Source organism: Ambystoma mexicanum, chromosome 11 (genome assembly GCF_040938575.1).
Source record: "Ambystoma mexicanum isolate Mex_15411 chromosome 11, UKY_AmexF1_1, whole genome shotgun sequence".
In the NCBI taxonomy this organism is placed as follows: domain Eukaryota; kingdom Metazoa; phylum Chordata; class Amphibia; order Caudata; family Ambystomatidae; genus Ambystoma; species Ambystoma mexicanum.
The window spans coordinates 1,242,332,641-1,242,349,164 of NC_090934.1; positions in this window are offsets into that span (position 1 = coordinate 1,242,332,641).

The window sequence follows — 16,524 nt, forward strand, 5'->3', positions numbered from 1 at the left end:
TGCAGGACTGGGTAAAGAAAGACCCGGACTACTCAGTCGTCAATGACCTACCTTACTATCAAGGACGACTATTTCTACCACGCAGGGAAATACAAGAACTAGTCATCTCCAATTACCATGACACCCTGATGGAAGGGCACCCAGGTATCGCAAAAACTGAAGCGAAAATTAAGAGACAGTTCTGGTGGCCCACTTGGCGAAAAGATGTAAAGTCATTTGTGATGTCTTGTGGCATTTGCGCCCAAAACAAAAGCCAGAAGAAAAGACCCGCTGGCCTTTTACAACCTTTGGATATTCCACCTACACCATGGCACACCTTGTCTTTAGACTTTATTACAGATCTACCTCCATGTAATGGATTTAACACCATCCTAGTTATTGTGGATCTTTTTTCCAAGATGGCCCACTTTATTCCTTTAAAGGGGTTACCTTCTGCTCCGATTCTGGCCAAGGAGTTCCTCGAAAACATTGTTCGATTACACGGATTCCCTTCCGTATTGGTTTCTGACCGAGGTAGTCAATTTATCTCGCATTTTTGGAAGAAATGTTGTCAACTAGCACAAATCGACGTGAGGCTATCAACAAGTCACCATTCCCAGACCGATGGTCAGACGGAAAGGACCAACCAGACCCTTGAAGAGTACCTACGCTGCATGCTACACCAGACCAAAAGCAATTGGAAAGATATTTTATGGATTTCCGAGTACGCATACAATAACTCTGTACATTCAGGAACCGGACAAAGCCCTTTTTATACCATATATGGACATCACCCTCGAACCTCAGAACTCGATTTGCCTCAGCACTTAGAAATGCTCGCAGTCATTTGCACTCTACTATTACACAATCCTTTAAGGAAACCACAGAACATTTGAAACAAGCAAAAGAGAAATACAAGAAAAATGCTGATCAACATAGAGGTGAAACTCCACAATACCAGATTGGGGATCAAGTTTGGCTGGCTACAAAACATATACCTCTGAAGGGAACTCAGACTTTTAATCCTAGATATTTGGGACCTTACACCATTAAGGCCATAATCAACCTGGTGGCCGTCAAATTGGAATTACCCTCTAATATGCGAATTCATCCTGTCTTTCATGTTTCACTTCTAAAACCAGTTCAACCAGGGACAAGATTAACCAAACTACCTGACCCCATCTTGATAGATGGAGAACTAGAATTCGAGGTAAAAAATATCCTGGACTCCAAGATGTTTAAATCAAAACTTTTTTATTTGATCGATTGGGAGGGCTACGGACCACAAGAAAGATCATGGGAGTCTAGTGACCACGTTCATGCACCTCGGTTGGTGAAAAGATTCCATCGGAACTTCCCAGACAAACCGGGACCAGGGGGAAGAACAATTTTAGGAGGGGCCTTGGGGGTGAGTGCTGTCATGATGCCTACCCCCGGGCATCAGGACCAAGGCCCTCAGCTCTGGGAGCAGGCACCCAGACATTTGTTTAAACTGCAGCAGCCCCGGCTAGGGGCTGTCTGGGTTCGGTCCTGGTGCCTTAGGCGCGAGGCTCATCATAGAAATCAGTCCTGGCGCCATAGGCGCCAGGCTCATAGACTTTTCTTACCTGATGCAGACCATGCTGCAAAAGAGTCGAAGCCTACATGAGGCCTGGATGGGACTATTTTGTTACAGGGACTATTTTTTACTCGGGCGTGGCTTTAGGGAACTTCTTACTTGGAACTACTTTGGAGGCTATTTAAACCACACCCGAACAGCAGCACATGATTCGCGTTATTCTGCATCCAGCAGCGTGACGCTCACCGTGCCTGCAGCCAGCATCCAGTCTTCTGCCACGCCCGTCTCGAATCCGGAGCTCCTAGAATAAAGAAGAAGAAATGGACAAGGTTAGAAAACAAACTTATTTCAAATTCCTCACCTAATTCCGGAACCATTTCATGTCCGGACCTGGAAAGTACATCAGTCCTGCACGCGTCGCTTCGCCAGCTCCAGCACGGCGCCATACTCACCAGTTCTCACAGCATCTTTCGATCCGGCACTGTCCATCATTTCTTCGCCGTAATCCGGCACCTATGGGACACAAGAAAAAACAAGGTGAGCCAAGGGAATCATCAAATACAACCTCTTACCATCATAGACTTACCTGATTTACCACCGGTGGTATTATTCCATAACTCTCCACATTTTCATATGCCGCATCTGTAAAGAGGGAGAAAAACAACACGTTAACGCATGCAATAGTTACCGGACAGCGTTGGGTAACAGACTCTTACCTGAACGCCAGCAGCAGCTACGAGACCTTCTTCTCACGAATTCAGTTGCAACTTAAGGAAGGAAGGGGACAAGAGTGAACATCGGGCACATTGAACTCTTTGAACTTGATACTTACCAATCCCTCCAGGGACTTCAGAGTCAATACTTACCGGAACTCTCCCAACGCCTTGAAACCAGTGAAGTAACTGGAATCTACGCGCCCCTGCAAGACACGCAGGATGGAGAGCTCATCTTTTACGAACATAAGGTGAGGTTACTAAGGGAATTACGGAGGTGATTAGTGGGGGAGAGCGAGAACAGTTGGGAGGCCATCACTAAAACCCACAGGTGGTTAATCCCTGTCTCCACTTGCAGGAAAATACTTCTTCGGGTCCAGCAGACAAGACTAGGCGAGCCAGTCCAGACAGTCATCTCTGCACTATGCATCACGTTGAAGGAGACCGCAGCTGTCCGGGTCCGATCGACACCCCTGTGGGGTCCAGGTGAGCGTAACAAGTTCTTGAGCCTATGGAATGGGATGTGCAGAGCTTTTGTAGACCATATGCTATTCAGGAATGTGGATCTGATGCGAGAAAAGTTGCCCCTGAGGCTAGGACCACCGCCCCTGACCCCATGACATGCAGATCTGACAGAAACTTGGACTGCCTTTGGATGACTTCTGTGTGCTTGGAGCATTGTGTTCCTTCCTCTCCTGCTTTCATCAAAAGCTGAATATCTTAAAACAGGGACCCAGGCATAGAAGCTGCATAAGTACTAGCTCTAGTTCTGATAAACCTTAGACTGAATCAGTCTAGAAGCTACAGCGGGATTTGTTATAACCGATATCTCTAAACCCATATTCTCTTGCACCCTTGTGCAGCCTTTCAGTAAGTAAGTCTTCCTGACCAATGTATTCTCCCTGTATTCCCCCCCCCCCCAACAAGGTCAGACTCAGAGGATGATCCCCTCTTGGTGTGGCACTCTTTCTTGATCCCCTTAGCTTGGAGAATTTCTGCATCGTTTCTCTGACAACGTCCTTGATTCCCTCCTCAGAGTCACCCCTATAGGACTTCCTTCTGCAGGAATTTTGCAAAGAGGACTATGCAGATGACGAAGAGGTGGTGGTCTCTCTCCTAAGTCTCAGCTTTTCAGAGAATTGGCTAAAGATCTCAGGAAGGGTGGAGGTATGGGGCACACTGCACAGCCACAGTTACTAACAGTTGCTCAAATGCCCTGAGCAAAGTCATGAACCTAACACTCATCTGATCCAAGGATAATGGATAAATGAAATTGCTCCATTTCCACGATCCAGAGCTTTAATGTCCAGTAGTGCGTCAATGCGACTCTTCACATCGTCATATGTGGAGAGATCATCTTGGCCTGGCTTGCAGCTACCCTCCATCCAATCCTGCCAACCTGCTGGAATGCCCAACAGGACATGCAGGGCGCCTCCAATTATTGACAGCACCATATGCCCCCACAAGTCCAGCATGGGTGGCGCTACCTGTTGCTGTCGTTTTCAAAAGTCCTTTGGTACGAGACTAGCATAGATCAAGGTGTTTCTTAACGTAGAGAGGGAAAAAAGGACAAGAAAGCTGCAGGGTGATCTTCTCCATTACGCTAAAGGCAGCAGAGGGGTGAGGAGCCTCACCCAGCACTGAGATGAAAATAAAAAGCTTTGGAAAGTTTTTCCTGCAGGTAGGCTGATGCCTCATACGGTGATGACAGGGGCAAGGGAGAGGGATAGACGGCTAAGGCAACCTTTACAGGGCGAGCTATTATCAATTTTGCATGCAAACATAGGGATCATTTTGCTTCTGAAAAAGAGATGGTATATCGAGGGGAGTTTGGAGGCACCGTTGCTGACGGTGCTGAGCTGTGGCGTCAGATTGCTCAGATTACGTTTGAATATAATGCAGACGAGAGAGGTTCTTTCCAGGAGGAAGATAGCAGACGTGGTGAACCCATGGTGCCGTTATTGAGATAAATCAGGGGAAATGGAATCAATGGAACATCTGCTATTACACTGTCCAGCGAATCAGGCAAGGAGACTAACCTATCTGGAGATGTTTATCGAGAGGGGGACAAGGTGGGATGTCAAATATATTCGGAGTAGATGTATTACAATTCAGAATATATCACAAGGTATGGCTGTAGCATCCTTCATCAAATCTTTAAACCTCTCAACCGCCCAGGAATAGCAATAATAAACATGTCTTTTGTCTCTTTATGAAGCTCTTTCAGCCCTGATTATCTCTGCTGATGGGGGAAAACCATGAGGCTCCCAAACTATTGGTAAAACTTGAGTATATCGTTAAATTAACATCTAAGTCAGCAAATGAATCTTTGATAGATGTAGCGTCGCAACAATATTTGGAGTATTGGACGATTTTACCTTGTTAACCTTACTGAATCGTACGTTAAAGGCCTGATGATATTGCTCCAATTATCTCACTGTATTATATCTTGCTGCTGCTATGTTTTTAATATGACTATAGTCTTAATTTCCTTCTCTTTCTTCCTTTTCTTTTTTCTTTTTTAATCCTTTTTAATGCCAGATTTCTGTGCTTGGGAAATGTTGTAAAAGGTGATTTTGATCCCTGTAATTTATAATGTGGAGTTCTATATGAAATGAACATTTTAAATGTCCAAATTGATGTGCTATGTTGAAAGGTTTCTTGGTAAATCATAAACATTTCCTTTTTTTCCTTTTAAATCTCTTAATTTCGATTAATAAGCTTGTAATATGATGTAAATGTGATACTGATTTTCTTTGTAATTTATAACGCAGTCTTTTATGAAGGGATTTTATATGTTTAAATTGATGTGTTATGTTGTAAAGGTTTCTTGATAAACCATAAAAAATAAAAAATAAATGTTTTTAAAAAGAGCTGTGGGGTCTTGACAAGTCTATCAGCCGACTAGGTATATGTGAACGTTATTTTTGGAAGCAACCTTTGTATTCCTCAAAATGTTTTACGCCATTTGCCCTTCATGCAGATGTTGGTTTTAAGAAACAAGAGAGAAGGGTAATGGACTGCCTCCCCAGATGCGCTGTCAAGATGGCGGTTTCACAGACAAGTGAGTTGTTAAACTTGGCATGGCTTGAACATTTTGCCCAATCCTTTATTCCACCCTACAGGAAACAATTGCAGAGGACCTCTCAGAGCTGGGTCTAAGCTGTATTTTGGATCTTAATTATCATCCCACAGATCCTCATACGCCCCTACTGTTGAAACTTAAAGAAATACAAGAGGCAAGATCAAGGAGGCAAGGAGAGGAGGTGCGGGCACACTTGGCCCACACAGGCTGGGCTGACGTATTTGGGGCAGTTGGAGGATATCAACCTTATCTGTCAATGCTCACCAATTCCCAGATGAGAAGCCTCTTCGCCCTCACCAGAGCTGACATCTTTCCTTTAGCCTCTACCATCACTAAATGGAATGGGCTATCATATCCAGCATATGATCTCCTAAAGTTGCAAACATATTCACCTCATTCCTCGTGGGGGGATTTTGTAGGGTCATCCCTAAATCAATCACAGGTTTTATATATGGGGCCTGGCGCTATTGAGTATAAAAATATTAGCAGCCTCTGAGCTTAGGGCTTCTGAGTATTATGCTTCTCTGGGGCTGCGAGCAATGATTATAAATACAGTTACTCTTCTTTCTCTTTACTCTCTGCATTTGTCAAATAGCTTCTTTTGTGAATCGACAGGTCAATTATTCCTCGACTTAGTTTTAAGAGTATTCCATTTTTTTATGACATTTTGCCTTAGTTATGGCTCTTTTAGGTTGACAGTATTTATTGTGCTTTTGCCTAATATCTTATTGGATTGTTGTGTTTTAATCTGTACAGTTTTTGTCTTCTTATTTTTTGTATTTTATGCTGTCACGAAAGGCTCAAAGAAAGTGTAAATAAAATCCATCAAACTGTACAGGTGGTGGAGCTTCTATCAAACCTTGCTGATTCGCTAAAGAGATGGCCACAATGAAAAGAATGAAGAAGCATACATTCCACACTTTCTGACTATCTAAACTAAAGAAAAGAAAACCTGCTCCACTTTAGGTGATGTCTAGAACTGGGGCGTGGAGGTTTTGTTCATAATTTTCATTTTTTATTTCTGCAAAGATTTTAAGATTGATTGGCATCATGAAAAGGAGGGATCATAGACTACAATTTCAATTTAAAATATAAAAAGATTCTACAAATGTTTTGTGACAGTTTGTCATCCAGAGTTTATAAAACTAAACGTATTGATATCATCCAAAAGGTGGACTGATTGCGAAATATTTTGTGATCCACTATGGAATTGTGATGTGGTTATATATTACAATGCACCCGGTTCATTGCTATAATCCGGAATATAGTGCCAGGTGCATGAGCTGTAGGCACCCAATGAACATTTTGTTCCCTGGTGAAGACCTTCTGGGAATACAATGGTATATTGGGGAAAAGAATGGCTCTAAGACCAGAGAAATGTCATTCTGTATTCCATAATAGCAGGCATTTTTATGGACCATATATGGGCTGAACAAAATGGCATTTCTTGTGTACAAAAGCCTGTAGCACTCCCTGCAGAAGGACTAGATGGAACCCCTCTGGGCGGAGGACCCATCACATTGAATACATCAGCGCTCACAATGCAAGTGGCTCAACATCACGAAACCTTTTCCTTTGATGTAGTAAGAGCAGCCCATTTCCATTAATATTGGGGATGCCCTGATTAGCCCGCCCTAATTCCTACATTAACTGGGCAGCTCATACCCTATTCCTTGGTTCTGAATACTGTGTTCATTCTTGTCAAGCTACTTCTCCTTAGTCTCCATTGCAAACTCAAGGTCAAAACCCTCCTGCTGTTGGAAATATTGCGTTATTGTGTGTCATTCCAGAGAAGTATAGAGCTTTTAAGCTGGTACATCAAAGTCCCTTCCTCCTCATTGAACAAATGACTGTGCCATAGGCCTGTTGCCCAATACCACTGTACCATTCAGTCGCATGTTCATACTTTCACTTTCCGAAAAGATAGCCTTGAAGGAATATCTCTGCGACAACCTGGAGAATGGCTTGATTCGGGAGTCCATTTCATATGCAGGAGCTTCCTTATTTTTTATATCCAAGAAAGATACCGCTGAGTTGAGGCTTTGCATAGATTACAGAGGACTTAACCGCATCTCACTTAAAGACAAGTATCCACTGCCCCTAATACCGGACATACTCAAAGCGGTACAGGGAGCAAAGATCTTCACCAAGATAGATCTGTGTGGAGCATTCCATCTTGTCAGAACGAAGCAAGGGGATGAATGCAAAAATAATTGCCTTCCAGACATACCCTTCGGACACTATGAGTACTGTGTTATGCCCTTTGGGTTGGCTAACTCACCAGCTGTTTTTCGCAGGTTCATCGATCATCTGTTTTCAGATCTACTTTTGCATACTGGCATAGTATATCTTGATGACATTTTGGTGTTTTCTCGTTGACCCCAAGACCTCTCCGAACACGCCAAGGAAGTCCTACGTCACCTAGAAAAGAACCATCTAAGATTGAAACCCAAAAAATGTGTTTGATGCCACCTCTGTGCCTTCTCTAGGGTATATCCTTTCAGCAAACAGGGTTGTCATGGATCCTACAAAGGTTACAGCAATAACACAGTGGAGGGACCCAACTCTGTTAAAGAACTCCAGCGTTTCCTGGGCATTGCACATTTTTATCGTAAATTCATTTCTGGGTTCTCCAAGACAGTCCTTCCCTTGACCAACCTACTGAATAAAAATAATAGGTTTACATGGGACATTGCTGCTGAAAGAGCCTTTTCTGCACTTAAATAGGCGCTTACTTCAGCGCCGGTTTGGGTTCAACCCGATGTAGCCAAGCCTTTTATCTTGGAATCAGACACCTCCAACAGAGCAATAGGCGCAGTACTGAAGCAAGTGCAGAAGGGCCAGAAAGAACATCCGCTATCCTGCTTTTCTGGAACCTTTTCTGAAGCCGAAAGGAACTACTCGGTTTTGGAACAAGAGTTGTTAGCCATCAAACTGGTCTGCTCTGAATGGTGTCACCACTTGCTTGGAGCCAGAGAAGTTACAGAAATCAGAATCGACCATCAGAACCTCCAGATGCTCCAATCTTTTGACTGCAAAAACGGTAGACAGGCCCGCTGGGCTCATTCTTTCTCTCAGTACTGTTTTTTCATCACCTATGTTCTAGGCCCAAATAACCTGAATGCTGATATGCTCGCCAGATGGGGAATGGATACTACATGGAACAAGTCACCTAACAAGAGCATGCTAACCAACATTCTCTTTGTCATGGAGATTGAGATCTTCCTTCAAAAGATCCGTTCACAATTCCTTGTCACACCTCCTGAGGACCTGTTTTGTACCAAGGGGGGTCTTACCTTCCAGGATGGGTTGCACTTTCACAACAAACGTCTTTTCAATCGATCTTCTCCCTTACAGAAAGATTTGCTTTCTTTGGGACATGATTCTCCTGTGGCAGGTCATCAAGGCATTCGAAACACTGTCGACCTCGTAAAATACCAGTTTTGGTGGCCCACTCTTAAGCACTAAGTACATGAATGTGTGAACACTAGTGGGGTCTGTGCCCAACAAAAGAACCCTAAAACTACACATGTGGGTAGATTTCTACAACCTGAATTGCCTAAGGGGCCCTGGCAAAGAATATCAACTGACTTTGTTGTCGATCTACCCCCTTCTAACGGTTGTACTGTGATTATGGTAACCGTGGATTCCTTTATCAAGATGGCTAATTTCACTGCTCTTCCTGGTAAGCCATGGCCTTGTGTCTGCTCAAATGGCTTGTGTCTTTTTGCAGGACATATTTTGCCTTCATGGTTTGCTTTAAACAATTACCTCAGATAAAGGTTACATTATACCTAAAAACTTAAATTCTGGGCCTTGTTAGGCGTGCAAAGACTTTTGTCTTCAGGTTATAATGGCCAGACCAGAATACTAAGCCAGACCCTCTAGCAGTATCTGCACTGTTTTGTTTCTGCTACACAAGACAACTGGACATCTTTTCTACCAACGACTGAGTTCGCCTATAATAACGCATTACACTCTTCCTTGGGCATGTCCCCTTTTTTTGTTCTTACAGATTTCACCCTAAATGGTTGTCAATCACTGCAGTCAGAAAAACCACTGACCCTACTGTGGACACCTTGCTGAAATAATCACAAGAAAGACAACAAGTAGCCTTAAAAAACTTGCAATCTGCACAAAAGACCACCAAACAGTATGCAGATCTTCATCGTTCAGATGCCCCATCTTACAAGGCAGGAGACAAGGTCTGGCTCTCTTCCAAACACCTACCTTTTCACCTTAATTCTAGACAATGTCCTCCTCAATATTTTGGACCATTTACAGCACATAGAGTCATTAATCCAGTTGCTTATCGCTTACATCTCCCTTCATCGTGGAAACTTATCCATCTAGTATTTCATGTTTCTTTACTGAAGCCTTATAAATCTGTAACCTTAAAGAGGAATACTGCATCAGTCCCCCTCCCATATTCAAAGATGACCACCTGGAGTATGAAGTGCAACTGATCTGTGATTCCAGAATCCGCTGAGGGCAATTAGATTACCTTATCGATTGGAAAGGTTATGACCACTGTGAAAGAACTTGGGAGAAAGTGAAGGAAATTCACGCTCCTCGTTTAGTGAAGCAGTTCCATGATAGGAACCCAGGAAGACCCGGTTCCCACGGATCTGGAAGGGGACATGGATTCGCCCGTACTGATCTCTCTGGCACAGATGGAAAACCAGTGTGCCCTTCCCAGGATGGCGCACCACATTCACTGCAGCCACCCATTCCAAGATGGCCACATGCAGTGACGTACAAAAACCGGAAGCACTGCCGCATTCACGCGGTCCACACCACAGCACCCTGGAGTCATTCAGGCTTCTCTAATTCACTAGGTACGCTGTCTTCAGGTGCCAATCTCCGCATCAACAGGCTCTCTGGCTGTCACTGCTCCCGGCTTGGTGCGCCTCGCATCCAGGATCTCTGCCGCCGCGGTTGTACAAGAGGGAATCTCCCTGACTCCAGGAGGTATGCAGATCAGCTCTGCTACCGGAGACCATTCGAATGCTCCCGGCATAATCTACTTCCGCTGTAACGACTGTGCAGCTTATAGGCACTTCGTGCACATGTCTCCCTAGCTTCACCTATGGCTTCTCTAGCAAGCGTTCCACAGGTAATTTCATTAGCCTCACCTGAGCGGGCCATTTATGCTGCGCCCTCGACCTAAGGTGCAGGCAATGTTCCTTTACTGCATAACGTTCTTGGTACTCAACATGCCTCTTCCTCGTCCCAGTACCAGAGTGGTGTTTGTGTATGTCTGAGTTAATAAAGAGAGGATGTATGGCTCTGGGTTGTTTCTTCCTTGTCTCAGTACCTGACTGGCGTGTTTTGGGAGATGGTTTTCTGGAAAAAGAGAAAAGCGATTAATAATTCCCTACAAAGGCCTGGGGGATATTTGACTCCTGATAAAAGGGAAATGGGGTTCCGTGTCTCACTGAACGGTGCCTCATCCCCACTCCCCAACTCTCCTCCACCCAGGGCATCCTCCTCGCATATCCACACCCAGGGTCAAGATCAAAAAAGCTACAGCCTTTCCCTGGCCACCTTGGAGGAGGATATATTGGGGAAAGAAGTGAGGACACCCTCAGATTCCTCACCCTCTCCACTTCTGCAATGCAGGTGTGCCGGGATCACTGGCCAATCCACTCCCACTGTCTTACGCCTTCCTGAACTGACTTGTTTTTTTTCCTTCGTTTTTTTTTTATTGTTGCATTTAGTTTAGTGAACAAACTTTTACAACATTTCATACATGCAAATTATTCAACATATTTATACTCATCATAATTTAACACAGGTCAAAACTCCCATTACATAAAAACAATATCTATCTTATGTAAGATGCTAATGTACATAGATATCTTGAACAAATAAACACACCTTGCAATTATTTAAAAATATACACCGCCGTAGCATCTTGCTTCTAGTGCAAATAGCGAGGATAAAACAACATCTTATCACAATAAAAGATAAGCAACTTGTCATTAGGGTGGGCATCTAAAACAAACCGAAAAGTCGTAAGTATATTAGCACTAACTACTACACATACTAAAAAGAATTGATGAGTAGATCAAATCTTCTGTTACAGCGTGAGCCGCGACCACTTATTGCCAGTTGCCATTGGAAACTTATTTTCAAAATCATGATAGTAGCCATTGCAAAATCTATTTTCAAGGTCCTGCCAGTAGCCGTTGCAGACGATTCTGTGCACTGTAATCTAATATCTAAACAGTATATCGATTGAATTAGGACATTGTGCAAAAAAAATATATATATTTTCCATCAATCCACAAGGTGCTGATACTATAGCCATTTCCAGCAATTGGGCATGATCGAGTTAATGCAAGAATGAGAGTAATGTTAGTTCCCCACATACATCTGGCCCATAAAAGTTCCCTTGAGAGTAGCGTGTCTCCTATGTTCTCTTTAACCAGCTTTGCAATTCTAACCACTTTAAAATATTCCCAGAATATCACCAATTGTTTTAAGTTTTCTTATTGGGTGGGGGACGCACAGAACCTGCCACAAAAGTCCCTACACTCTTCGGGTACCAGTATTTAATGTTTTCATATGTCAAAGACTGGCTAAGTTTAAATCTCAGGTATGTCTCACGAGCCTTCTCACAAGGAAAACGCACAAGGTAAATTTGACGAGGTACTTTTCTAGTTACAAAAGCTGCATTTGCAGTGCGACACCAATCCATTTCATAAATTATTTTTTTTTTACATGTGCGGGCCTTAATAACAAATCCTCAAGGTTCGAACCTATTTCTTTCAATATATTTTTCATTTTTTCATCATATGCAGACATAGAGACAGGATGTCCTGTTTTAAGTATTGTCAAAAGATCCTCAAATAGGGAGTTCACGGGAGGAGCATTCATTTTTCCAAAATTATTCAAAAGCCTCCACTTGAATCTGGCGGAGAGCGACACCAGCCCAAGTTCATGCCGTAGAACTGCATTTGGGAGTGATGTTGCCATCCTTAGACTGCTTCCAAATTCAACCTTGGAGTTAGTCGAGAAAGGCATCTATATTACCAGGACAGATCGAGACCATACAGGATGATTGCTTCTACTTGTAATGTGTAGAATTCGGACAGTGGGCTCATCGAGAATTTACATAGTTTTCTATAGATTATACTCATTTGAAAGATTAAGGGCTTCACTTTCGTATTTAAGCTATCTCTCCACATAGCTATTGATCTTATATTGCAGAGATTATAGCCCAGATAACGAACAGAGTGTGCATTATCTATCCTGCTCCTCCAGGGATCTTCTAGGGATGACGTAACCTAATACTTACTCAGCTTTCCTAATCGGAAATTATGTTTCTAAGGCGCCAATGTCAGACACCCTGGTTAAATCTCTCCCTTAGTCACTTCCTCTCTCTGCCCTCTCTCTAATCTTACTACCCCTATTTGACTCTCTCTCTCTCTCTCCCTTTCCCCTATCCTGTCGCACTCCCTCCAGTCATCTTTCTTCTCTCTCTCTTCTATGCCTCCGATGATCACACAATATGCTCTTCGTACCCCTCTCCTCTCTCCTCTACTATTCTCTTTGCTCTCTTCTCCTCTTCCCTCTACTCTCCTGTTCCCTCTCCACTCTACTATCATGCACACCCTTCACTCTCTCAGCTACTCCTCTTGCTCCCACTCAATCAGCCTTCAAGTCTATACCCATCTCCTCTCACATGGTCTACCAAAGCACACACTCATTCACAGCTTCACTTTCTTTATCAGGTACCACTCTCCATCAAAACCTAACCTGACAAACAAGCTCCATCCCAATCTCTGTAATGCTCCACTGTCCTTCCTACGGCTGGTCTCTCACTCCACCTTCATGCCACCTACCTCACCCAAACACCCCTCACTCATTCAGACTCTTGCATGTTTTTCATCCCCCTGACTTCTTTTCCCTTTTTTTCCTCACCCTTCCATTGATTACGTTGCTAATCAGACTCTTTGGACCAACCTCTGCTTATTCGGTATCAGGTAATATTATCCCCAACAATAATATCGCCATATATATGGTTGTCAGGAAACAGCATAGGCGATATTATTGGTGGGGATAATTTATGGGGTAAATGGGAGCAGGGGTTGCAGGGGTGTCCCCCTCTCCCTTTAAAAAAATATGGGGGTTGCGGGGGTGTCCCCCGCAGGTTCCATGGGTTAATATTGCTGCAATAAAAAGGCGCCATTCTTGTATGGTGATATTTTTGCGGGGATATTAACACAAGGAACCGCTTTTTGTCCCCAGGTTAGGCCACAATACCTAGTGGCTTTCATACCACCATCTACCCCTATCCCTTTTCAGAAGTTGAATCAGCCTCTCTGGAGTGGGGCTAGGTTGTTGGCATGCTACCACAGAGATGCATTGAGAACCATTTTGTTGTTTGCACGTGCCATGGATCATTGTTTCTATTCTTGAACCACCTCAGAAACCGGCAGCTCCACTCGGCAGAATGCAGTGAGTGACTTTCAGTTGCTTCGTGGTTTTCTGGAACTGACAGTCCCGCAAAGAAATACAAAGAATTCTAGCCACAACAGGGTTTGGCAGGCAACAGTGGTACCACTCTCGACAAGCATGGCCCATGTAGGGTGGACTACTCAATCACCCCCACCTCTATGTCAGGACTGGCTCTGGTGAAAACCCTGGTAGGCCTCCTGGCTCAGGTCAAGAGGGGTCCCAGACTTCCCACCCCCGTCGACAGGGTCGGCCTGACCATGTCACGCACAACGATGAAGCAGATGAGCAGGGTGCATTCCCCGAAACAGGGGAAAACTAGTAGTGAAGAGGAATAAAGTGCAACACAGAGTGCTGTGGAGCCCGGTCTAACATCTAGATTTCCAAGATGGTCTTGCACTTCAAGAGGATAGCTCAGGGACAATGTGCTCTCCTTGGAAGAAAGACGACACGTAGCAACACAGGTTCGATCCCAGGGTCTGCGCTTAGAAACCTCTGGGTATTAAGCACGTTATAAGTAACCTATCAGAACTGCTTATAAAACTTTGCAATTCTATTTAAAACCTATTAGAAACTCTTATCCCATGAATTAATTATTGACCCCATCTAACAATCAAATAATGAAGGGAAGTAAGACTCCATATGGAAATAACTAATTTGAGGGGAGAATACAAGAGCACAGGGGGAAGAATCAGAGTCAGTATTAGAAAATAGCTCACAGAGCCTCATGGGTACAAAAGGGGATGGCACAGTGCATTCAATGTCTTGGAACCGGAAGAAGCAGACATTTGTCCTTAAACTTCCTGAGAGAGTTGACTGCTTCCTGGTGGAAACAGTGGACGCCTGGGAAGAATGGAAGGAGATGTGCAGAGCTACTATTTCTTTGTTGAAGCTGCAGAAGTCCAGGCAAAGTCACAGTTTGTTAGTATTGTCTTATTTATGATCACCACTGGGCTCAGCCATTCTATGGTTTCAACTGATTCTGCGTCACATTTTTCTTCAGATCATGCTCCTGGTATTTTAGGGCTTGCCTGGTGGTCACAGGCACATCTGGCCTCAGTTTGGTAAGCATCCTTTGCGTAGTTGTAGTTTGTGGACAAATCTTTTTAAGCACCCTACTCATTTGGCAAACACATCCTTGTATATATCTACTTTTTCTCCACACATGTCTACATTTCCAGACTCATCAAGGTTCTCTCCTGCTGTGGTCTACTTATGTCATGGTTCTTCTCCGTTTGTCCCATCCATTGATAGCCAGGCCATGTTTTGCAAAGTACAGTTTGCCTTGAAGGACGAGGATGGCCCTGCTGAGGAAATGTGGGGGTCTATTGGGTGGTTATTTAAGAGTGCGGGTCAAGGGAAGCAGCGTCCTCAGGAGGAGGGGAGAGAGCAACTATTCAGAGGACTCAATGGCAAGACACACGTGTTCCCTGGAAAACATGCAGCTATATCTGCAGAGCTGGATTTTAGTAATTAAATTCCTAATTATCTGTTTGCTTGTTAATTATCTGTTTGCTTGTCGGGATAACTGGCAATGAGGCGATGCTAAAGAGCCAATTACTGACGAACAAGCACTGCTGTGTGGAGCTGAGAAGACGGCTCACTCCATAAACTCTGACTAATGAAATGACTCCCAAACTCGTCTCACCAAATCGCTCTCAGCCTCACCTCTGTCGTCTCCTCTCATCACTCCCACTGTTTCTCCTGTGCCTCTTGTTCCCTGCATCTCCCTTCTTCTCGCCTGTTCACACTGCCACTCCCTCTCACATACTTTTCCTCTCCCTCATATTTCCACTCATCTTCACGTGCACTCTTTGAGGCTCATTATGAGTTTGGTGGTAATACCGCATTAATTCCACCACCACAGAATTACTGTTACTGCCGTGGTGTCTGGCGGAATCACCACCGTATTACAACTTGGCGGTAACAGTAATTCCGTCCGGCAGCGATAATGCAGAAAACAAAGTACACAACGGTAAATCCGACCATATTTGGCTAAATTAAATTACTTCTGGGTCCATCCATGCTAAATCCGCCTGCGGAATCACCTCCGGAGGAATTACCACCTGCAGAAATAACATCATTGCAGGAAAAGGAAGTACTGCAGCGGCCATCTTTAAAAAAACAATCTATTGAAAATCAACCTGTAGGAGTGCCATCCATCCCCAGAGGCAAGCTCAACCAAGTCTCCAGAGAAATGCAAGTCAAAGGTACCATATATGCAGGTGCGGAAACCCAAATTCAACGATCAGGAGCTAACAAACCTGGTGGAGCAGGTAGTGGCAAATTCAGAGGAGCTCTATGGGTCACAACAAAAATGTAAGACCACCCAGAAGCACAAGAATGCCATCTGGGCAGACATAAGGGCCAAGGTGGTGGCTGTAGGCCATATCCCATGGGACATTGATGACATGAAAAGGAGGTGTAATGACCTCAGGGCACGAGTCTGCAACATAATTGCCAATCACTGCAGTGAGATGGCTGCCACAGGTGAAGGAACAGTAGACCCTCTACAGCTGACCCCATGGGAGGAGATGGACAGCAGCATGCTCCATCCAAATGGCGGGCATGGAAGGTCTGGGTTTGGTGGAGGGCGGAGCCAGCAGCCAGGAAGAACCTGGTGAGTACATGAGCGAATTAGTGAATGATGGGCCCATTGCAGAACAGCCCTAATAGCATATAGACAAAAACTGCCAAGCATCCAGGTGACACTAACTCTGACAATG